We start from the raw sequence: 25,495 nt of genomic DNA, 5'->3' as shown, positions 1-25,495 counted from the left end.
CCAAATCCCATTCTCCTTATCTCTTAGATAAGTATAATAGTATCTCAAAGTGTTAAAAGCATAAGCTGCCTGGCACATAGGAAGCAATAAGTCAACCGCAGTTAAAACAGAGGGAGAGGGTGAGTGTATTTCTGCAACTTGGTAAATGAAGGCTAAACTGTTATTTTATGGTTCTGTCAGCCCTTCCTTTTACCTGTTATGAAAGCGCCAGCCTAGGGAAAGGAAGGTTGCTTGCAGCAAGGATGATGTTCTGAGTCACTGAACTAGTTAAGGAAGCAAATTTCAAAGGCACAGTTACTTTGTGGGCCCTCAGGGCAAAAGGAATAAACAATTCCAGTCTTCACAAAAACTTCTTCCAGAATGAATATGCCTGGGCAGGGCAAGCTGGGGTTTTCCAGAGGTCTCTCTGACAAAGTGACAAGAAATGTTTTACCTAGGCCATGGCAATGCTATATGAAACCCACACGATGGGCTCACTCAATAAATTGATCAGTAAACCGAGAGCAGGAGACAAGGGGAGCCAAAAAGAGAGGCGAAATGAGAGTTCTGTGGAGCCCTCCTCCCACCCTGAGACCCCTGCCAGAAAAATGGAATACTGAGGCCCTTTGTTTACATGTGCGCTAAGCCAGTGGTGCAGTGCTGCCAGTTCCAGAGACAGTGCTGGAAAAAGAGCTTTCGAGACACAGCCCCAGGAGGCTGGGAGGCAGAAACGGAAAATGAAAACTGAGTCCCTTCATGCCCCAGAGATAGAAACAAAGGGCCTTCCGAGCTATCACCACCCCTCACCAGCCCCACTGCTGGAAGGGGTGCTCCATCTCTAGAACTTACAGGAGCGCTCAAGAAACCATAAAGCACGTGGAGCAGAGGGGCACAGGTGTGTGGGGAGACGTGGTGATTATCAGAGGAGACATTGAAGAGTTTCCTGAACTTCCCCCAATGTCAAGATTTGGAGCTACAGTTATAAAAGTAATATTTCCCCTGGCATCTTGGATGCAGCATTGAAGACATTTTGGATGCTGCATGGAAAAGAGCTCCCAAGAAAAGTATATTGTCACTGCTCTTTTTAGAGGAGCTTTCATAATTAGAGTAATTTATGTCAGAATTAGACAGTTTAGGGAACAGAGATTTAATTGCAAGAGATAAATATAATAACTGGTATGAAAACAGGCTCTCAAAATCTGTTTAGCAATCCAAAGCCAAAATGAAAAAGCAATGCATTTGAAAAGGGCTGTAAGGGGTGGGCAGGAGTGGGGGGTGGGTGGAGGCGGGGAGAGGAAATGCTTTCTCAGAATAGTTATAATTTAGCTGGAAAACTCACCGTGTTTTGGATAACCTGCTAAAACTGAACACGAACCTGCTAAAACTGAGACTAAAAATAAAAGATAGCATCTGCAGAAAATACTTGGCTAAGGTAAAAAGAACAAGGTTTTGCTACCTTCATGAGGCAAAGGCCATGGAGACTGTAGAATTAGGGATGCTCATTGGCTCAAAACCAGGCCAGGACTCTTGTCCACAAAGACCCCATGTACACGTGGTGAAAGGGCCCGTGGGGCCACCCTGACTCCCGACCACATGGAGTCCTTCTCAGCTTCCTGCAGCACTCCTTTACGGCTCTGCCATTCACCTGTCTGTCCAAACCCCTCTGGAATCCATTTATGTTGCCAGCCTGTGCCGCCTCCGGGAGATAAGCCATCCCATAAATTCACTACCTGTTGCGCAGTGTAGTATTCCCACTGACTTCTCCTGAACTTGCCTCCCTCGTGGTTCTGCAGTGCTGCTACGTTTCAGGATCTGGTGCACAAGTCTGTGCTCATCTCGTCCACACCACTTAGAAGCTGACCATTTCCTCCTAACAGCCTGCATCTTGCCAACAGCCCTTCTGACTTCCAGTGGGTGCCTTAAGGATCCAGGCTGCTGTTCAGGTACTTTCTGAAGTACCCGTGTAACACACTTTTATACCCTCGCCCAAGTGTTGCAGCCAAGAATATACCACCGGTTAAGGTGAGAACAAGATAATGTTCTCAATTTAATATTTTCCCTCCCTGAAGAAGAGGCCCATTTGGGCACAGCACAGTCCTGGTGCACACACATTATATTCGACATGGCTTCTGGACTCAGAGGGTTTGCAAGCTGATGGGACAGTGTCTTCAGGCAGCACAAGGCCAATAGTGAAAGTTAACCTGTCTGATACGGGGCACTTTCAAGAAGGAAAAGCTAGCGTGGCAGTCCTGGCCTTCTTAGCAGGCTAAGGTTCTATGCTAAATACCCCCTTGATTTTCGCAACCCCCTGGGAGGCAAGCAACACCTTTTGTCCCATATTGATGTGAAACCAGAGCTTAGCAGGTGCTAGAGTTAGTCACTCAAATCTCCAGTCTCAGTTCACAAATGTGCTTATTTCGGCTTCTTTTTTTTTCTTAATTAGATGTTAATGCTCTGTTTCACTCCATTTAGAGCCCACTAACCTCTTGACCACTCTCAAATATCTTTACTAAAAATATGAAAAATAATGAGGATTAAGCAAAATGTAACAGCACCATGATGGCCTAGGGCCATCCACGAGGTCATCAGACTTGGGATTATCACTGCCTAGAGAATAAAATAGTAGGTGGGTGCTCTAACATGCTTTTTTGTAAGGGATGCGTCATCCGCCCAGAGTGAGAACATCCTGGCCAGTCGCCCACTCCTGTACTTCTACCATAATTGCATCTTCCTAGCAATGCCAGTTCCTCAACAGACTTGGCAGCCTTGGCAAACCAATGTGAGCGAATCCACCATCTTGCCCACTGCCTTCTCTGCCACAGAAGCTGTTGGCCTTCCTCACTTACTGAGGCATCACAGAGACACCACCTCATGGATAGGCCCAAGATTTTCTTCCCACCATCGACAGGCATGTCCATCAAGCCCTAAACTCAAATCAACTGCCTCAGTTTCTCTTGTTTAATTTCTTCCCGTTCTCTCTGAAAAGCAGCCCTAAAAACTGTCATGTAGGCCAGAGCCAATCTGTAATGTTGCTCTAAATTTCCAGGAAGGCATCTTCTGTAACCCTTCCTCAATAGGCCTCATTCCAGGCCTGAACATGACCCTTGCTCCAATGTGGAATTCCTTAACAGAAGGTGACCTCCTCCTCTACTTGATGATATAGTAGTAAAAGGATGGATTGAGGGTTGGAAACAGACTCAAATCTGGGTTCCACCATTTACGAGTTATGTGACTGGGAGGAAGTTACTTAGCTACTCTGAACCTCAGTTTCCTCATCTGTAAAACGAGGATGATACTACGTCTCATAGCTGTGTTGTGAAAGGCTGAATGATATGTTATGGGCAAAGCTCCTGGCACAGTGTCAAGTGTCCTTAGCATGAAAGGAAATCTCTACTCCCAAATCCTCAGGCCAGCATTCAAGGCCTCACTTTGCCCCCTGCCCCTACCCCATCCCTTGCTCAGGGCTCTGTTAGACTCTGGCTTTAAACTCCGAGAGTGTCAGAGGAACCAACTCTATGTAGGTAGACAGTTGTAAGCTCAAAATGTGGTTACAGATTGAGCGGCTCCCATCTTGGTTAGCACATCTACTAAGGGAAGCCTCTCATCTGGACACTTCTAAGCAATCTCCTCAGCCCAATCTTCCAATCTCTGCTGGCCCTACCTGACCACCTGTTAGCCCACCTGCTTCTGGGACCCACCTTTCCCCTCTTGTTCAAATCCAGACTAAGTTTTCTCCACCTGGCTTTCTGGGAAGAAGGTCTCATCTAATTTCCTTCCATTGGAGGAAAACTTCCTTTTCTCTCTTTCCTTAATCATCTGTGGCATTTCTGACTGGAGGGCTGGGTTTTCTCTTTGGTCTTTCAACTCAGAGCCATTTGGTTTCTCCATCGCTAACAGAAACAGATCTCTTATTCCTCAGCTGAAACAGCTGGCTGCACTAGTCATTTTAACACCCACACGCAGAGGCCAAAGGACACCAGCACTCAAGCACAGGAGCTGGTGGGCAAGACACGGCTCAGCACCTGGCACCTGGGCACCTGGCAAAAATAGTCAAGAGGGCAGCATCTCAGGTCCACGTCATGGGAGGACCTCTGAGGAGGCCCCTAGACACTCCAAGGCCAGGTTCTGTCATCAACCCACCCTCCCCCCCACACACACAGTACCTGTGAGACAGTGAGCTCCCTGCCATGGGTAATCAGAAGCTTTGTGTCTGGAGTCCTCCATCCCACGCTGGTGCAGCTCTTTCATTTCCTAGCTTTCCAGGTGCTGGACTCCAGACCCACCAGCTCTGAATAAAAAGTGGATAGAGGGCAACTGAGGATGAGCGGGGAAGCACCTTTGAGAACTTGGTGAAGGCAGTTTTCCCCTCCATCTCTGCTTCTGACAGCTCCTGCTGGAGCACACTGTTTCTTATTGCCTTTGGTAAGCAGTGCAGAGACTTTTCCAAGGTGTTGCGTGCACCCCACCAAACACACCGTGCTGACCAGGGGAGCCCATCACGTCCTTTGTCCAGATAAGGCACTGGAGCCTTCACCCAATCTGCCCCATGGCCTCCCTCTCCAACACCTCCCACCCCCTTTCCAAGAAGGCTGCTCCATTAGGAAGGGCTGGGCTATTTTCACTTAAGCCCACTTTTCCCCGAATTAGGTCTCAGATCCCTGGGAGCTTTGGTGCCTCCGTGAAAGCGACTGGGACTGGTTCCGCAGGCTCCTGAGCAGCTGTGTCCTGCAGGAGGCGTGTTCCGGGACCGACAGGGCACCGACACTTAAGGGCGGGGCAGGGAGGGGGTAACTGGCGGGAAGTCGAGGTGGGAGGGAGGGCGAGTCTGGGCCGTGTGCGCCCAAGTCCAAGGTCAGCCGTCCTCCGTGGGCCCCAGGGTGGCGAGTTTGGGCCGAGCCCAGGGAGCGGGAGAAGGAGCGAGTCTGATTCAGGAAGTCGAGCCTCTGACATCAGGGGCAGGACGGAGTTGGAGTGAAACCTCAAAAATGCGAGGCGTCGGCCAGCGGGAGGGCAGGGAACACAGAGGGCGCCTTTCTCAAAGCCGCAGGCAGGTACGCGCAGCGCAGGGCGGCCCCCGCTGACCCTCCACCTGGGCCTGGCCCGCGCGGGACCCGCAGGGGCTTCCAGCGAGACACCAGGACCTCGTCCCTGCGCCCGATCGCTGGTGCACGGGCAGCACCAGGCGGACCCCCGAGCGACCACGCCTGCAGGAAGCCCTCCAGTGGACTCAAGGGTGAGTCTCAAGATTTTTTGTGGTTGTTGTGTGTGTGTGTTTTAAAACACTTTTTGAGCTGCCCTCCGTTTGCAAGGGGGCTTCCCACTCCCTCCTTTCTTCAGAAGATTGAGACTAGCCCCCTAGATAAGTGAAATTTAAGGATTGTTTCCAAACAGCCTCTTGCCCCTTCGCAACTTCACTTCCAGTGTCCCCCTGCTTTGGGAGGATTCTTGGCAGCCTTACTTCTGCTTCTGGGCTGAGTCCACATGGGTTCCTAGTGGGGTTTGGGGTGGAGTTCTCCGACTCCCGTTGACAACAGCTGCCGGCAGGAGCGGCTTGAAAGGGACAGAGGGACATTCAGTTTGCTAACAAAAAAAAGTCAAGACCTGAGACCCTCCAAAAATCACCCCAGGCTCACAGGTTTCTAAATTATCCTAGGTGAAGCCAAATTTTCAAGGGGTCTAAGAAACTGGCCACCGCGAAAATATGGCCTGGAGCCAGGGCTGGAATGGGAACCTGTCTGCTCTTCCCCGAGCCTCTGGGGGGATCTGCCTTGACACAGACCGCTTGCTAACTTCTTTACCTCTTTCAACAGTCCCACACCCAGTCCCTCACTCTGCCCATGAACGTAAAATGGAGGACACAGTGAGACCTGTTTCCCTAGTATTTTGAAGAGTTTCACAGGAATACATTATAGTAGAGTTAAACTATGGACATTAGCTAGTGGGAACACCAGCCCTGCCTAACCGAAAGGGAAATTGAAGCAGACAGGCACTGCCCTAATTTCTCAGGGAACAGTGGCAGCCCACATGCTAGCTGCCTTGCAGGACTGCTCCACAGATTCTGTTGAATAAGGAAGGGTGGTACACTTGAGCATCTGAGAAGCACTTTCCTTCCAAAGCTGTTGCATTTCATTCACTCAGCTGAAGTTCATAAGAACCTGCACCTAATCTGATGGGACCCTCATTCTGAAGTCCTGTTGGATAACGGGAGAGCCTTGAGTTACAAGGAACAGGACTGGAAGACAGCACTGATGCTAGGTTGTTCCTAACCTCTGTACAAATGGTTTGCAAATTCCGCCTAGAGAATTCAGCAAGGATGTCACCATCAACCTCCTGGTCTGATGTGTCTACCTTTCGCCTGTGCTGGGCTGGGGAGGCAGCTGTATTTAAAAAATCTGATCAAGTCCTTCATTTCATCTGAAATTCTGGCTCCCCATCCCCACCCCAGACACAATATTAGGAAAGAAATGTATTGCAAAACAAATGTTTCTCCAGCCTTCAAACTTTGTTAATATTTAGCCTGTGGAATAAAGAAAGGATCTTTTCTGTCCTCTTCCCTGAAGACTAACCCCAAGAGAGTAATGAACACTCGACAAACAGAGTCACTGATTTCATCAAACAGGGATGTACATCCATGCCATCCATTCATTCAACAGTTACTGTACCCACTGTGTGCCAGGCAGTATGCTGGGACCTTGGAGTCCAATTATCATGATACAGTTTCTGCATTTGAGGACATGAAATCTGGTAAATGAGACAGAGGAACAAACTACAGCTCAGAATAATACACATCATCATAGCAATAGCTATGGGACACTAAAACAATCCAAAGGAGGGAGTGAATAAATCCCCCAGGAATTATCTGCAGAAATGACGGATGAGCAGGTTTTGAAAATGATTAGGCATTCCCAGGAAAAGGGTATTCCAGACGGAGGAAAGGGTATCTGCAAATTCAATGGCAGGTTGGGGGAATTGCAAGTAATGAGGATTACACTGCTGTACAAAGAATGGTGAGCTCTTTCCTGTAGCAGTGGGAAGTCATTTTTTCAACAGGGAAACAGTATGGTCAGATTTGTGTTTGGAGAGAGAACTGATGGCCAGATGGAGGTGGACTTGGAGAGATGAGAACAGAGATAAGGAAGACCTCAACTAAGATAATGGTAGAGGGAACTGAGAAAAGGGCATGGACTTTAGTGGTGTTTAGGAAGTAGAGTCAAAGGTACCTGGTGACCAAGTGAACGTGGCAAAGGAGGAATGAGTGGAACAGAGGATTATAAGGTGTTGAGCTGGGGATGGGGAGATGCACCGTGATGCTTGTAATGGAAACCACATGAACTAGGGGAGGAGTGGGCTTGGGAAGCAGATTTTTGAAGAAAACGATGAACATGTTAGACACATTTAAGTTGGATGTACTCAGGGGATGTCCAGGTGGAGATATATGGGAGGCAGCGGGCACACAAGTCTGGAGCCCAAGGAGAGGCAGAGGCTGCTCCAACGTAACTATCTCAGATGCTGTACAGAAAAGCAGTGTCGAAGGAAGCTAAAGAGGCCTGATTACACTGTCAGTGAGACCACTTGACCCTGAAGAGTCTTGGATTTGTCAGTAATGGCCTACAGGTATTATTTTCATACCACACAGTGACTTCCAGATGACTCTCTCTAGACTCCCAAGGTTTTCCCCAGATGCCTTGCACGGTGATACCTAAAATGTTAGCGAGAACCCTAAAATGGCACACAGGTGGTACAGATGCATTTAACCGAACAAGTAAATCCCCAAGAATCACTCCCCCATGTGAGAAATGAATACTTTAGTTGAATTGTAAAATCTGCAGGGACACCTCCGGAACTCATACCCCAAATCTAGTCATGGCACCTGTGTGGGAGAGTCCTACCTTTATTAAAACAAGAAGAACAACTTTCTCAGACTAATTCTAAACCGCTATAGAGTGGTCCTTTAGGTCTGGCTGCCAATGCCCAGATCAGGATCTTATGTGTCCTGGTGTGGAAGAAAAAAACCTTGAACTTGGAACTAGACAGACATGGGTTCAATTCTTGCCTTGACCACTTACTAGCTGCCCCTGAACAAGTCTTTGAATCTCTCAGCTTCATTTCCCTTATATTTAAAATGGAGATAATTATATCTCACCAGGGCAATAGTCAGAATCAGAATCAAATTGAAAAAGAAAGTACATTTAATGTGCTACATAAATTGTAAGGCTCTATAAAAATGCAAGGGGTTTTTACTAGTAGTACTAGTCTTTCCTCTTGAAGCTACCAAATCAGAGGGACTGTGTAGGTGCAGGATCTGGGCAGCGTCTTAGGCCCAGACTCGCAGCTTTTTAAATGCATGAAATATTTTAAGGCAGTAATTATAAAAGTCTCCTTCCATCAGAGCAATGACATGCATCTATTCTGGCCACTTCTCTTTTAACTCCTTACCTAATGCGGTCAGAGACCAAAGAAGCAAATGCTCTCCTAAAGCGTATGCAGGTTGCGTGGTGCACAAGGGTTCCTGGGAGCTCATGGGGCTGAAAGCAGTCAAGATTCCACTTGCTAAGCCACAGACCCACCCCCTTTGCAGCCAAGTCCACCCAGAGGGGACACTTTTTTCCTAATCCTCACCAATGTGCTAGTTGAACCAGTAGTGGCCCTGAATCTGAGCATCTTTTGATGGCTTAGATGTCTCTGTGTCTTCTCCCAGCCAGAGAAGCCTGACATATTCCAACCCAGTGAAGCTCAAGTTTTACGCCAACATCCAAACTTTCAAGTAAACAGACTCCCTGTAGGGGCTGGTTGTTGAATGAAGAAAAGGAAATAACCACAGACACAGAGACTTCAGATGGAAAGATACTTTAGAGATGAGCCAGCCCCTCTCCCTCTCACTCCACAGATGAGCAAACCAAGGTTCAGGGAGGGAAGTGTGTGCCCGGGTCAACAGCTGGTTAATGGAGGGACCAGAATCCAAGCTCAGGAATAGCGAACACTCTCTGGACTTTGTATCACCTGGACCTTCTGTGCCTCACACACAGGGACACACGCAGGCACTCAAGTGCTGGCAGAGAGGAAAAGCAAGAAGATTCTACTTGAAGGCTGAATCTTCCCCAAGTGGTCTCTGGGGATAACCCAGAGCAGACCTTCAGGAGATGTGGGCGGATCTCCTCCTTTAAAACAATCTCCATACCACACCCATCCCTTCTGTTTCCTCGATGTCAATCCTTAAACTGTTCTCCAGAATTCCCAGAGATCCCTCAAGAAGGAAAACAGCATTGGGTGCCTTAATGAACTAAAGCCTGTTTAGTGTTTCATGAAACTTATCATGAAGACTGTTTCCAGACCAGTGGGTGGGTCAGCATTACACATCAAATATGATATTCAACTGACCATTCGATAAGAAAGGCTCTAAGCGAATCACAGGAGCTCGTGAGACTTATCACAGGCACAGTGAGAGATAAAACCGTGACAGATAGACTTTCCCTCTCCAAGCAGCAAAAGGAAAATCTACAGCAAATTTTTGGATGGGCAATCCCCAGGGCCATCGACCAGCTCAGGTTTCTGACATTTCTCCCACATCAGCCCGAGCCATCTGAACAGAGCACCACCTGGGGACGTCAGTGGCCCCTTAGTGGAGACTGGGCAAGGGTAGCTGAGTTCCAAAACGAACTTCACACAAACACAAGATTCCTTTCTTAGGGCAGCTCCCAAGGGGCTTATGGCAGTGTCCGAGCCGAATCCTGGCCCTGGGAAGAGACTTCCTCCCACGTCTGTAAGCAAACTGCTCCATGGAATTTGTTGCTAAGAAATGAAGGAAAACCGAATCATAGCCGTGTTTCTTGGTCAAAATTGAAGATTGTGTTTGTAAGTCATTGCAGACTTGCCCTTGCTCTTAACTGTCTATAACTCCTTCCTGTTAGGTTGTTTTTCAGTAGACTTTTATTCTCCTCAGATACAATCCTAATTTCAAGCCGGACAGGCTTAAGTAAAGCCCATCAGCAATTTCTTTTTGTTTTCCAGGCAAGTCATAAGAGAAAACTGGCAGAAGAGAAGGGGGAAAAAAATGTTATAGCAATAAGGATAGTTGTATGTTATAGTTCTTTTAGTCTTCAAATTGTCCTGAGAAGGAAAAGCTGGGGGTACACAGGTTTAGAGATGTGTATGGAGGCTGGGGGTTGGGGACGGAGAAAGAGGCAGGGGAAACTGGGACATTCAATTAGCTTTACTGTTAATGGGAACATAAGGGCACACGGTGCACATGCTGGGTCTTAACCTAAATGAGGTGTGACCGTGGCCACCTTAAATAAGAGAAGAGAAAAGCTGCATGCGAGTCCGGAGCCTGCTTTGCCCACCCCAACCCAAGGAAGATCCTGAGGCTGTGTCCTTTCTAGGTTTATAATCTTAGGTTCCTATGCAGCTCCACCAATGGGACAAGGTGCCGGCTTTCAAAAGCCCTTCTGCTGTAAAAGTCCCACCGTAGCCTGACGTTCCAGAGAGCCACTCAGGCACACAGGCCCGAAATCACCCAGGAACTAACACTGGGGTCAAAGTGACCTTCCCAGTGATCAGGGACCGGGAGCAAACAAATGTCCACCCAACTTTTCTTGCTCCCATGAATCAGTGTGCACACTAGGCTCTCCATAGCTATTTGCTGAATAGTGGTGCTAAGAATTTGAGGCACACAAAAATGACAGCCACTGCTGCCTCCCAGCCACCCACCAGGTTGCTTTACGAGCACATCACAGTGGTTTACTCGACATCGTGCTGGGGAGAAGCGGCAAGGCTGGAAGAGAACACACCACTCTCAGGGCCAGCCCTGCAGACCTACCCCATCTGTCAAACTCCTTTCTTGTAAGTGACTGGTGGCTCCCACCCTCCCCTCCCTCACTCTACCGTCCATTCCTGACCTGAAACATCCCCCTGCTCCTGCCCAAGGCCCACAGTCGGCTGAATAGCAGTTGCCAGTGCAACCTGGCCATGGCCTAGATTAAAACCTCCAGACTCATTACGTGGGTGACCCACCCCATCCCATAATGAGACCTCCCCTGGGAGAGGGGAGCACATTGGCACAGCACACCACCCAGACATGACCTGCTTGCTCAGAGCTCTCCTGGTTTCCAAATTAGAAACTCAGACCCTGCCCTGTGGGATATTTGGCCCAAAGCCTTCTCTGGTTCAGGAAAAGAGCAATGATGCGCCGGGTGCCTTAGGGCACTTGCTGATTTCCAACTACTGTGTTCTTTGTAGTTGTACCCGAAGACATTATTGACCCCTCTGAGGAAAGAGCTGATTTTTACTGTGTTTTCAATGGATGGATGGCACAGGTTTCCACGGCTGGATGTGGAAAGAATATCTCATTTCCAGACAGAGATACTGCATTTCCCCCTCCCTGTCTGGGACAAGAGGAAGGGATACAGTCACAGAGCATGTGACACACAGGGAAGAAGGTCTGATGCTCCTGACTGACATTTTCCAGGAATAAGTCTTCAGTGGTTTAAAAAATATTATTCCTTCAATAAGGAATACTTCAATCACTGAGGTATGCTGTCATTTGACATTTGGTATTGGAGTCAATGAATAAATACACACTAAAAAGATAATCAGTGACGTTATACTTCTCAAACCATTAATAATGGAAACTACACCATTCTTTTCCATTTAACCATCCATCAGCTTTCAAGAAATTTTGTGTTATCTCCTCCCACTTTTTTATTGAGGTGAAATTCACATTACATAAAATTAACCATTTTACTGTGAAAAATTCAGTGGCATCTAGTACATTCATGATGCTGTAGAACCACCACCTCTATCTACTTCCAAAATACTTTCATCGTTGCAAAATAAACCCCCATGCCCAGTAAGCAGTTACCTCCTATTGCTCCTTCTTCCCAGCCCATGGCAACTACCAATCTGCATTTATGGATTTATCTATTCTGATATTTCTTATAAATGGAACCATACAATGCCCTTTTGTGTCTGGCTTCTTTCCTTTAGCATAATGTTTTCAAGGTTCATTCATGTTTTAGCATTTATTGGTGCTTCGTGCTTTTTCATGGCTGAATAATATTCCATCGTGTATATGTACCACCATTTGGTTACCTATTCATCTGTTGATAGACACTTGGGTTGTTTCTACCTTTCGGCTATCGTGAATAGTGCTGCTGTGAACATGCAGGTACAAGGATTTGTCTGAGTACCTATTTTCAATTGTTTTGGGTAGATACCCAGCAGTGGAATTCCTGGACCACAGGGTAACTCTATGTTTAACTTTTTGAGGAACGACCAAACTGTTTTCTCTTCTCCCACATTTTTTTTTGAATTTTTTTTAACATCTTTATTGGGGTATAATTGCTTTACAATGGTGCGTTAGTTTCTGCTTTATAACAAAGTGAATCAGTTATACATATACATATGTTCCCATATCTCTTCCCTCTTGCGTCTCCCTCCCTCCCACCCTCCCTATCCCACCCCTTCAGGCGGTCACAAAGCACTGAGTCGATATCCCTGTGCCATGCGGCTGCTTCCCACTAGCTATCTACCTTACGTTTGTTAGTGTGTATATGTCCATGACTCTCTCTCGCCCTGTCACAGCTCACCCTTCCCCCTCCCCATATCCTCAAGTCTGTTCTCCAGTAGGTCTGCGTCTTTATTCCTGTCTTACCCCTAGGTTCTTCATGACATTTTTTTTTTCTTCTTAAATTCCTTATATATGTGTTAGCATACGGTATTTGTCTTTTTCTTTCTGACTTACTTCACTCTGTAAGACAGACTCTAGGTCTATCCACCTCATTACAAATAGCTCAATTTCGTTTCTTTTTATGGCTGAGTAATATTCCATTGTATATATGTGCCACATCTTCTTTATCCATTCATCCGATGATGGGCACTTAGGTTGTTTCCATCTCCGGGCTATCGTAAATAGAGATGCAATGAACATTTTGGTACATGACTCTTTTTGAATTTTGGTTTTCTCAGGGTATATGCCCAGTAGTGGGATTGCTGGGTCATATGGTAGTTCTATTTGTAGTTTTTTAAGGAACCTCCATACTGTTCTCCATAGTGGCTGAACCAATTCACATTCCCACCAGCAGTGCAAGAGTGTTCCATTTTCTCCACACCCTCTCCAGCATTTATTGTTTCTAGATTTTTTGATGATGGCCATTCTGACTGGTGTGAGATGATATCTCATTGTAGTTTTGATTTGCATTTCTCTAATGATTAATGATGTTGAGCATTCTTTCATGTGTTTGTTGGCAGTCTTTGGAGAAATGTCTATTTAGGTCTTCTGCCCATTTTTGGATTGGGTTGTTTGTTTTTTTGTTATTGAGCTGCATGAGCTGCTTGTAAATTTTGGAGATTAATCCTTTGTCAGTTGCTTCATTTGCAAATATTTTCTCCCATTCTGAGGGTTGTCTTTTGGTCTTGTTTATGGTTTCCTTTGCTGTGCAAAAGCTTTGAAGTTTCATTAGGTCCCATTTGTTTATTTTTGTTTTTATTTCCATTACTCTAGGAGGTGGGTCAGAAAGGATCTTGCTGTGATTTATGTCATAGAGTGTTCTGCCTATGTTTTCCTCTAAGAGTTTGATAGTTTCTGGCCTTACATTTAGGTCTTTAATCCATTTTGAGCTTATTTTTGTGTATGGTGTTAGGGAGTGATCTAATCTCATACTTTTACATGTATTTGTCCAGTTTTCCCAGCACCACTTATTGAAGAGGCTGTCCTTTCTCCACTGTACATTCCTGCCACCTTTATCAAAGATAAGGTGTCCATATGTGCGTGGGTTTATCTCTGGGGTTTCTATCCTGTTCCACTGATCTATCTTTCTGTTTTTGTGCCAGTACCATACTGTCTTGATTACTGTAGCTTTGTAGTATAGTCTGAAGTCAGGGAGCCTGATTCCTCCAGCTCCTTTTTTCGTTCTCAAGATTGCTTTGGCTATTCGGGGTCTTTTGTGTTTCCATACAAATTGCAAAATTTTTTGTTCTAGTTCTGTGAAAAATGCCATTGGTAGTTTGATAGGGATTGCACTGAATCTATAGATTGCTTTGGGTAGCAGAGTCATTTTCACAATGTTGATTCTTCCAATCCAAGAACATGGTATATCTCTCCATCTATTTGTATCATCTTTAATTTCTTTCATCAGTGTCTTATAATTTTCTGCATACAGGTCTTTTGTCTCCTTAGTCTTCTCCCACATTTTAATCAACATTTATAAATTCACTTTCCTTTCTTGAGGATAAAGTGCATAGTAAGTGGCATGCTTTCCCACACCTGGTCCCTTATTTCTTGCCTTTAATCTTATGCTTTAAGGAAAGATATTAAACCTGGCTTCTTGTGGTCCTAGAGACGCAGAGTTATTTGGATGCTTGAGATAGATAATATTTGGGTAAACTATAAATCCTTCTTGGTGTAGCTGAGTAGTAAGCAACAGATAACACCAGCAACATTTATGGAGGACCTTATGTGTGCCGGGCACTGCATTAAGAAAGTCACATACTTCTCACTTAACCCTCATGACAGTTCAACTATGATACCTATTTTACAGAAGAGGAAAACTAAGGTTTCTACCAAGAGCAAAGTTCTCTTCCTCTGGCTCCAGAGTATTATCTGTAAGCCTCTCCTACAAAGAAATCTGCAGCTGCCACCAATGATGAATCAGAAGCTGTTCAATATCTTGGGAGCTTACAGTCTACTTTGGTGGATAGATAAAGAGGCAATTATAATACAGTGTCATCAATGTTATGGTAGGTGTCACAACAGGGAGGAAGTGCATTTAGCCCGGCTCTAGGTGACAGACTTACCAGAGGAGACAAAATCTAAGTCAAAGTTGTTATTTCATTTATAAATAAATGAGCCTTTGTGCCCCTTGGTAAGGCTTGACCCTCCCCCATCCTCCCTGTGGCAACACCACCTCATCATTCCCAGAGCCCAGTGTCTGGCACACAGTAGCTGCTCATTAAACACAGGTTAATAAACGTGTGCTTCTGCTGATGGAACTTCCAGCCTCTGTCACACTGTTACGGAACTCCAATGCCTGGAACTCAACTCATATGCTTTCTCAAAAAAGCTGTGGCCCAGGCATGAGAGGAAGGAAATTAGAAAAAGCCTAGAAGGGCTTCTGTTGTTCTCTCTACATCTGAACAGGCTTGCGTACACGAGAAGACAAGAGAAGAGGGGGAAGAAGGGTGGGGAGACGGGGGGACTGTGAAGACACCTCCCCACACCCAGGTGGGGAGTCTGCAGAAGTGCCTGGGATCCTGAAGCAGAACTGGAATGAACTGCTAAACCACTTTACCAAACTGTACATTCTCCATTTCATCTCAAGGTTGTGTTGTTACTTCAAGACTCCTAGCTCATGGCTATCCGGTATCTGGGGCAATTCACCTCACCAGCAGGGACAAGAATCAGTAGCCTCACAGAAAGGTCTAGACTCTCCCCAGTTGATAATCCTCACTCCTCTTTCTCAGGGGTTTTCAGTGAGGCTGGTTCACGTTCAGCACCTCTCTACAAAAGGAGAACTGTAAAAACTCTTAGGAGCCCTGCTGGCCTTGCTTTAGAAGGCAGGAGCTGTCCCAGCGTGGCTCTGGCTGCATTTTATTCTTACACATTTCTTAAATGTCTTTGTGTGTGCCAGACACTATACTGGAGGCTGTGGGGAATTTAAAAAACAAAGACAGGCACAGATCCCACCTGCAGGGGCCTACTGCCTATGCCTAGGAAGCTGCCAGCCCTTAGCCGTACTCCTGCCCCCTCATCCAGAGGTGGAAGAAACAGCCTCCCCCCGGGATTAGAGTCTGTCCTGGGATCTCTGCTTGCTGGTGCCACCCTCTCTTCACCCACCACCCAGGCTCTGTGTGGTGTGACTCTCAGCATCCCTGACACCTGCCTCATCCCTGCTCAGCCGGCTCCCCAGGCTCTGAGCAACTTACCTAAGCCATAAGCTGCTGCTTTGGGTTCCTACCCCAACTGTGAAAGCAAGGCCTTCTTGTTCTGCACAGGCCCCAGTCCTGGTCCCCACTCACTGCTGTAACCCCACCCTGTTATAGCACCCGTGACCTGGTCCTGCAGAGGCCAATGCAAAGCTTGTGGAGATATGAGGGCTCAGTCTCCCAGGAATGAAAACGTGGGCACCCCGGCCTGCAGGAGGTAATATACAGCCTCACAAAGGCACTCTCAACTCTGGGTCTTTTCCATCCCATAACCATTCAGTCAGTTCACTAATCAAATGGACAAGCATTTATTGAGCATCTACTACGTGCCAACAGTGAACTAGGCATGGGGGATTCCTAGAGGAAAAAACTCTCAAACAGTCTATAGTCAAGTGGGAAAGCAGACACGAACAGCATCTGTACCATAAGAATAAAATAGTAAGACAGCACAAGTATCCGACAGTATCTTTCACCCATTGTCAAGGAGGTAATGTAGGAGAGAGGGACAGAAATGTTCAACCATGATGATCTCTATGTAACCCATGATTGCAGAAAAAGCCCCAGGCCACTAAATTTTCCTTTCTCTTACCCTATCTGGTGGGGGCAGTACAGTACACAGGTCAATTTCTGGTGCAGTTCTACAGGCCAGAGCATTCCTCACTGGCTCTGCCTGAGATAACCAAAGCGTCTTGCCATGCTACACACAGCAGTCACCAATCACTGTGGTCCCTTCTGCATCCTTGAGCTCCCCACCGCTGGATCATAGCAGGGCTCACGAGCTCAACACCCACGAGGCCTGACAGATTAAAGCTAACATTTATGGAACACTTACTCTGTGCCATGTACTGCTTTAACGACATGTTACAGACGATTTAACTCATCTGATTTCCACAACAATTCAATGACAGGATCTCTTCTGATTCTTCTTTTATATTTGAGGAAACTGAGGCACAGAGGGGTAAAGGGACTTTCCAAGGTCAGACAGCTAGTGAATGCGGGAGGGGCAACCTTTGACCCAAGCTGATCCACCCGAAAGAGTAACACAGGCGGTGCGGGAATACGGGCAGGACCAGCTGTGCTGGAAGCTGTGGTTCAAACAACCTCTCTTCACTGGTCACATCTACCTCAGGGGCTTCCAGCTTGCAACCTGTGGTCTAGCTTTGCCCTTCTTGCACAAAAATCTCATTTGGTTTCTACCAACCTTGGGCTAAATGTTACCAGTATTATTACATGGGTAGGCTAAGTGTGTGTGTGTGTGTGTGTGTGTGTGTGTGTATGAGAGAGTGAGAGAGAGAGAGAGAGAGTGAGAGAGTGAGAGAGAGAGAGAGAGAGAGAGAGAGAGAGAGAGAGAGAGAGAGAGAGAGAGATCCCTTTGAACTTGTGCCAACTGGAACCGGCTTTGGTTACCCTTGTGGCCCCAGATTTCAATTCAGGATTATCACCAAATTTAAGAACATACAAAGGAATAAAGAGTGTTTGGAGCTGAGAGGGAAGGAGGCAGAAAACTCACTATCCACTCAAATTTTCTTACACAATAATCTGCTTTCATGGTTAAACATGAAAAACATCCCCTGAAGGTCCTTGGCCCAGCGTATCATCAGTTATCCCCTGCCCTGTCCCTGAACATTCAAGTCATAATAGGCAAGAAGGTAAGGAGGGAGAGAAGGTCTCCCAGGAGCAGCCCTTCTCCTCAGGCCACTGGAATGCCATGGATTAGAGCAGCTGGCTGGGAGAGGGCCAAGCGGGAGTGAGCTGCTTGTTGCCATGGTAACAATGGGAGATTCAAAGTCCCCAGATCTTGGCCTGGTGCCTGGGCCACCTTGATTGGATTCCTTCTCTGAGCCAGCTGTGCTTCCTTGAGCAGTCTGGAATCTCTTCATTCTCATCCTCACTGCATTTGATCGTTCCATTCTCCCTGCAGATGCCAACTCAAATCACAGCCTCCTTGAAGCCTTGCCTAGATTCCTCAATGGAATTAGCAGCTTCCTCTGTGCCGCTCCCATAACCATTTGTTGGCATAAGTGTCCCCTGGGACACTCAACTAGTCATGCTTCATAGTTCCCCTGTGCTCATCCATTTCCCAAACAAAAAATAAATTCCTTGACTTCACAGTCTACATCTTTAGTTCAGTTTGGAATCCCTTACCCAGGTAGTTGGCAGGTTTCTACATCTTGTTAGGCAGCATCAGCTGGGAGAGCCCTAGAAAAGAGAGAAGTTCCTTGCACACGTAGTAGGTTCTCAACTAATGTGCACAGAATTGAATTGTGCGCTGCTGTGCTGCAGAGAGGGGAGAGGGCGGTTCCGGGCCTCCTTGGACTCAATTGTGTCAACAACCCAGGTTCAGGGAAGGAAGAAAAAAGCCAGCAAAGAGTTCCTCCCTCTGGAAAAAAAGAGGGAGAGCTTTTTGCAGTAATGACAGTGAGACAGTGAGATGCTGAATGCTACACACACGTTCTCTACTCAGTTGGCTTGGCATCCGAAAATTACCAAATGGAATGCTATCAATTCATGACACCAAAATACGTTAGGAACACAGCCAATCAGGGCTTTCCAAAAACGTGGTGATAACCTCACTTTCAAGTGATATAATCATAATATTCAGTACGGCACCCCGTGAGGCAAAGGCCCATATCCATTTGAGACCAGTGATCTTTGGAAGTCAGGTCTCACTGCTGTCATCTCTGTTTCTCGGCACTGACAGCCTCACTGGAGATTCAAAGGTAGCTACTCCCCAAAAGAGGCCTGCAGAGTGTCCTTGCAGTCTGGAATGCCTCAGAATATCTGGTATCTGAGCACACTCTGAGCCCAAGCTGAATGAATTCTCCAAACCCAGAATACTGAAATTCCACTTGGTAGATTTCTTCTTTTCCTGAGTATCTTCTATCTGGCCACAATGCTGGGTGAGAACCCAGAAACCAGGGTAGCAGAGTGGAATGAGCACTGCATATTTAGGGGTAGAACTGCCCCATCTTCCACGATCAGCTGGGAGACCTTGGGCAACTCATTTAATTTCAGTGAACCTCAGTTTCCTCGTCTCTAAGTATGGTCATTCATTAATTCAGCAAATACTTTCCAAGAACAAAACAGGTCCCTGGATGCCCTACTGGGAATAGATTCTGTCTAGAATGGAAGAAAGATGACTAAATAAAATGAACCTAAAGTGGGTTGAGGGCTATGGTAATAGTATAGGGACAGTGATGGGGCACAGGACAGGGGCTCTAAACATTAATGAGGTCACAGAAAGTTTCCCAAGGGGGATGATATTTCAGCAGAGACTAAATGCATAGAGACCAGGAGTGGGATTGGGATGGGATTGGGAGAGAGTTGGGGGTTTCAGATAAAGAAGCTTCCATGAGGCCCTAAAGCAGGAGGGACCACAAATCTCAGGGAGTCTGAGAAATGGAAGGCTTTGTAAACTGGAAAAGTGACTGGTTGCCATTGTTTGCTCCTCTCATGCTGCTTTTTAGGAGTGAGTGGAGTAAGGAGAGTATCACTCTGGGAAATGGGAAAACTAGGACCCAGTCTGCCCTTGGCCACTGACCAGCTTTGCAATTTTAAACAAATGTTGAACACCCATTTCTGTTCTTTAGTTTATTCATCTGTGAAATAGGGCAAGAAATCCCTTCCCTCCTCACATTACAGTAGATTTGATGAAGAAATGTTTGCAGAAGCTGCTAAAAAATTAAAACGAGTTATTAAGTGCAGGGTCTTTGCTAGGACTTTCCCCAATCATAAATAAACGCAAGCCCATTCAGACTGGAGAAGTGATTGCATCAGGGTTTTTTTGCCTCCTGCCTCCCTTCCCAAGGGATCAGGAGATAAATAGCAGGTTCCTTCTGATTGGTTTGGTCATATGTCATTTCAGTTCATAATCCGATTTTGTCTAAGGGAGAAAGTGTGCTATTAATAAAAGGTTTTTTTTTTAATTGTAATATTTGTGATTACTGAGCCTGGCTAGTTAGGGCAGACTGCCCATGAGCCCAGGGTGGGGCTTAATCCTGCTCTGGCCAAGGCATACTTCGAATTACAAGAGGGACCAGGTAAGAGAATGTAGCCTCTGAAACATTGATACTGCTACCTGTCTTCTGCTCACCAACTTTCAGGGCTTCCCTGGGGCCCATTACTGTACAGCAAACCTATGTTGAGCCTTCCCAGCCCCCTGAAATCTCACCAGCCTTGCCGGTATCACCTCATTTCCCACTCTTCCTCAGGAGGTTTCTTCACTGCCTTCCCAGTCTCAAACTCTGTATGTGCTGGCCTCTGGACCTCTACTCTTGCTTTCCCATACTACCCAGCTCAGCCCAGCTTCCCTTCTCCCACCCAAATGCCCAACCCTCCATGTGATAACACCCAGCACGGGTTGGGGGGGGGGGGGGGCGGCAACCAACCTCCATCTCCTCCAGGCAGCCTCTCCCTTAAAACCTAAGCCAGGCTTCCCTGGTGGCACAGTGGTTAAGAATCCGCCTGCCAAGCAGGGGACATGGGTTCGAGCCCTGGTCCAGGAAGATTCCACATGCCATGGAGCAACCAAGCCCGTGTGCCACAACTACTGAGCCTGTGCTCTAGAGCCCGCGAGCCGCAACTACTGAGCCCGTGAGCCACAACTACTGAAGCCCACGCACCTAGAGCCCATGCTCCGCAACAAGAGCAGCCACTGCAATGAGAAGCCCGCGCACTGCAACTAAGAGTAGCCCCCGCTCGCCGCAACTAGAGAAAGCCCGCGCACAGCAACGAAGACCCAACACAGCCAAAAATAAATAAAAATTAAAAATAACTTAAAAAAACAAAAACCTAAGCCAACATCGATCCCTCTCCTGTCTAACCATGCATGATTTTGGCACTTCCTGATATTTACCTTAGCCTTCAATTGCTTGTATTATTTTTGAAAATTAAACTGTGAAGAGCATTATCAGTCTGTAAAGAATCTCATGTATGTATTATTTGACTTTTACAGCAACACTGGATGGTGAGTGGAGTCAGTGGGATTATTATCTTCCCATCTGAGATGGGGAACCTGAGGCTTGGAGATTTGGGGACCTGCACTGTCACCTGTCAGGACTTACCATGTTCTAAGTTTCATTAAGAAACTCTCCTAGGATGGGAACCAGATCATAACCTTCTTTTTTTTCCCCTCAGCACCACGTTGATCACACAGCAGATAGTTATTAACTAACATTTCTTGAAATGAAATCCATAAGCAACTACCAGAAAAATAATCGGAATGGCGTATTTCATTGATGCACGTCATTGCTATGAGTACTATTAGCCTCTTCATGTGTAAAGAACAGGATGCTTGCAGCATTATTTTCATTATAGTGACCCAGTAAACAACCTAAGGGAGGCTCTCACGTGTTCTATACAAATGTCCCCACCCCTGCCCCCGGGGGTCCATCAGAGGGCAGCCACTCACGCAGGCTCTGCCCCCTCTGTTCACACCAAGCAGCATGGCCCCACTGCCTCCTGGCAAAGGATGGAACGTGCTTATCAGAACTTGCCTGGCAGGGTTGACATGCTGGGCTAGCCCTTGGAAATCTGGAGTCAGTTGGGCACACGGAGGATCCGGGTTGCCCAGAACCGCTGCAGAGCCAGGTGCAACAGCCTCGAAGGTTGGGGTGGGGTAAGGGTGGGGTCCATCCATCCATTCTGCGTTGGAGGTAGGAAGACCTCCCAGCGTGGGAGCCAATTTTCTAAGAATTTCAGGCCACTGTGACTACCTGGCAGAACTGAGGAGTGTTGTTTGTTGCCATGTCCCTACATCTACCTGGAATAATACCAGTTATGACTCTCAGTTTTCTACAGTTCCTAACAGCCTAGGAGCACATTCACAGGCACTGTTGCTTTGACACAAGGACCCTCCCTGCCAGGCAGGTACTCACTTCCAGGTGGTTGTTGACTTTGGAAAGTACCTGCATACAGTCAGACCTTCAGAACTGTACCAAAGGACTGAGAGGAAAGCCAAGCCCCTCCCAGCCCTGCCCCCGATGCCCTCCAGTAGAGGCAAGAATGCTATCTGTCATTTTCTTGTGTCTCTTCCCAGATTTCCCCCATTTTGGAGATGAAGAAGCTGAGGCCCAAAGCAACTGAATGACCTTCCCGAGGACGCATACTGAGTAAGTCACTGGCGAGAATCTGAACTGGCTTCTCACACCACTATGAACTTCCCCTGCACTCCAGGCTATATTTTAGCCAAGAATTCAGCTCATGAAAATCTACAAGTGTGTAAACAAATAAAACCAGATAAATGTCAAAGCCAGAACTGGAGGCCTGGAGCTCCATAGGCTGTCCACTGAGAAGCAGAGCTGCCTACCCCTCTCAGGGCACTCCAAGCCCCTTCTCTGGCTGCTCCAATCCAACTCCCATCTCCAGGACTCTCTCCTGCCTTCCACCGAGCAGGGGCAGGACCATACATCCTGACCGTTTTGCTCTATCAAAGTGTTCCCACCCAATGTCCTATTTCTTCAAGACCCTGATACTTTGAGGGTTGGTCTGATAACTATATATGTGTATGTGTGTGTGTGTGTGTGTGTGTGTGTGTGTGTGTGTATACATATATACATATATATATATATATATATGTACACACACACACACATTCTGGGATGCTAAGGAAAGATAAAACTTAAGGCTGGTACAGAGCCTGCAGGTGGTCCAGGCCTGAGGCCACAGGTAGAGAGCTGGGAGACAAGATCAGAATTCCCTGGCCTTTCCCACCATCCCCTCACCTCCCAGTGGCCCCATGTGCTTTCCAGAGAGTCTCTCACAAAGCTTTGAGGCCTCCAGGCAAGAATGGAGCAGGGGTGGTAGATGGGGAGGAGTGACGGGGTGGGGCTAAGGGAAGAGCGAGTGTGTGAGTGTGTGTGTGTGTGTGTGTGTGTGTGTGTGTGTGTGTGCGCGCGCGCGTACACTTTGGTATCTATGGGGAACTCCCCTAGCCCAGTCTCCAGCAGTTTCTTCCATCCATACTCCCAAATCACTCATGGGCAATACCTGCAGCCTCCTTTGGGAAGGTCATTTCAGGGGTGGAGAGGAAGATAAGATATTTGGGGGCAAAGGCAGGCAAGTTGAGGGCATCAGGGATGAGGTGAAGCCAGTGGCAGTTGCAGAATTTCTCTAGAACAGGGTCTTACAGGTAACAGTCTATTTGCACAGAAGCACCTAAAGCTGCATTTGATGAGACTGAGCAAATATCATCTGTATCAAAGAAATAGGGGCTTCCCTGGTGGCACAGTGGTTGAGAGTCCACCTGCCGATGCAGGGGACGCCGGTTCGTGCCCCGGTCCGGGAAGATCCCACATGCCACGGAGCAGCTGGGCCCGTGAGCCATGGCCGCTGAGCCTGCGCATCCGGAGCCTGTGCTCCGCAACGGGAGAGGCCACAGCAGTGAGAGGCCCGCGTACCACAAAAAAAAAAATAGGGTACTGAGGCAAAAAGGGGGTGCTACTTGCCTGAGTGGGGGCTCGATAAATATTTTAGCACACTCATATATGTCCTCTGCATTCACCAACAGTTATTTATCAAAACTGTAAAAAAAAAAAAAAAAAATCTACATGCAACGTTAGGGATACAGATGTAAATGCATACACACAGAAAGTGAAGGTTCATTCTCCAGCGACATCAGCTCTGTGCTACCCGCCCTCTGGACGAAGCCTGTGACCCGAAGTCTGATGAACCTGAAATATTCCACACTGTACATTCCGCAGGGGTGAGTTATGACTGGAATGAGAATATTTCTGCTCACTCCATGATTTGGCCTTTATATTTTAAGCCTTAATATTGCAGTAAGGTAGCTTTCGGCTTTTAATTGCGCTGAGCTTTTGTTAACATTAAATGAAGGGAGGAAATGGAAAGGAAAATAAAATCGTATCTGTATTGCTTTTGAGTTGCATAATTGTATATTTTTGCCACCCCATTAGTTTTCAACTATTCCAGCCCATAAACCTCTCCCCTGCCACCACCGAGGAAAATAAGTCGGTCATTCGGTTATCACTGCAAAGTTTGCCAAATTCTCAGTTCTCTTCTCTAATATTAAAGAGAATGATGCACCTTTAAATTGAGTCTATTTTTAAATTACCACCTGTGGGAGACCCTGAATCACACAAGTGCTTGGTCATCTTGCTTTTTAAAAAAACACACCTTCCTTCTAAGCAGATATGACATTGGAAGACTTAAACATCAGTTACTGGAGTCAGCCACAAACTGTCCCCTTTATTTGGGGACCAGAGAAGGCACCACCCCTCCCCAACTGCTTCTAACTCGAAGATGACCTCAGAGCCTCAACTCACACTTTCCAAAAGTAAAACTTGCCTCAGTGCTTTACCACACCTATGAAAATTGGCTCCAAAATCTTTTACCAAATAGTTTCGAAGAGTGAAAATAAGAACAGTATAACCCAGGTATGTTACTGTAACCATGACTACAGGTTTTATTAGCACTAATACCAGGATGTGGTCAGACTGGATATATACAGACGGCAAACACAAGCCTGAGTGGTGTCAGAGTGTGTGCCCGCAAACTTTCCAAATTGAAAACGTAGCCCTTAATGACTATGATTCATACAGGACCTGGGGCGGGTGGAGGTGGGGATGGTGGCAGTGGGTCAGAGGGAGGAGAAGGTTTAGGGCAGAGGGCTGCATCAGTAAGAGAAGTCAGCGTTCTAATTTTAGCTGTAATTCAGCTTTAACACGATCCTCTAATATGCCACTGCTTGCATTTAGATTGCAATTTTCCCTTCTCGATGTTTTCTCACAGGTCTTGTCTGTTCTTCACAACAATCTTGAGAGATAACTGAGATGGCTAATAGCCTCACTTCTCAAATGAGAAAAGGGCTCGGGAAGCTTAACTGATTTGCCCAAGGTCAGAGGCTGGGAGGACAACTGAACCGGGACTAGAACTGGGTCCTCTTAATATTCTTTCCACTGCACCCCTCTGCCAGCCTTTTGTATTCTGCTTGGGACATTATGATATGCATTAATTCCTCTTGCAAACATCCCTCATCCTTATTATTTGTCTAATTAGCCAGAGACCAGGATCAATCCATTAAACTGGAGGTGACAACTGGAAAGTAAGGCTTGCCTTTTGTCTTTTGTCCTCATCCCTTTTTCAAGCCCCCTGCGTGGTTCTCCCCTTCATGGACGACAGCACAAAGAATAGGTAATGTCATCCCTATTCCGGAGGGAGGGTGTGGTCCAGGGGCTACAGGCTTAATATGCCTCCAGGGACCAGGCAGGTGTCAGGACTGGGTGAAGCCGGCAGGGTGGGGACTGGGGTACAGGTTGGGGGAACATCGGTCCTTCTAAAGCTCCAGCAGATTATAGCTATGTGGGAGGTTAGTGTGACCAAATTTTATGACTCGCTAAAGATTGAGAATTTTATATGAAATCAGAGGAGAAAAAAAATAAAGGGAAAATAGAAGTGCCTATGGGTTGGATACAGCTCCTGGGCTGCCAGGGAGTACTCTAAATTAGAGTTTTATGCCTTTGGGTCCCCAGCACCCACTATCATACGTGACATATTGCCCTTCTCTTCTTGTATTTTTGGTCCTATTAAAATGTGAGCTCCTTGAGGTCACAGAAGGTGTTTTAGTCCATCAAGAGTATAT

The 25,495-nt window shown here is 46.8% G+C and overlaps 1 protein-coding gene across 1 annotated transcript in view; it reads left to right on the top strand.

The window, feature by feature from the left end:
• The first annotated feature begins 4,804 nt into the window (after positions 1 to 4,804).
• Positions 4,805 to 25,495, top strand: part of KIAA0040 (KIAA0040 ortholog) — a 35,102-nt gene continuing 14,411 nt past the window's right edge. Inside the window, exons 1-2 of the mRNA XM_032603974.1 lie at positions 4,805 to 5,212; positions 21,935 to 22,007. The gene's annotated coding sequence lies outside the window, so the exon portion shown is untranslated. The remainder of the gene's footprint in view (positions 5,213 to 21,934; positions 22,008 to 25,495) is intronic.

This window comes from Phocoena sinus, chromosome 1, assembly GCF_008692025.1.
Source record: "Phocoena sinus isolate mPhoSin1 chromosome 1, mPhoSin1.pri, whole genome shotgun sequence".
NCBI lineage: Eukaryota > Metazoa > Chordata > Mammalia > Artiodactyla > Phocoenidae > Phocoena > Phocoena sinus.
The sequence above is the reverse complement of the archived record's forward strand: the minus strand, read 5'-3'. Positions and strand labels throughout refer to the sequence as shown.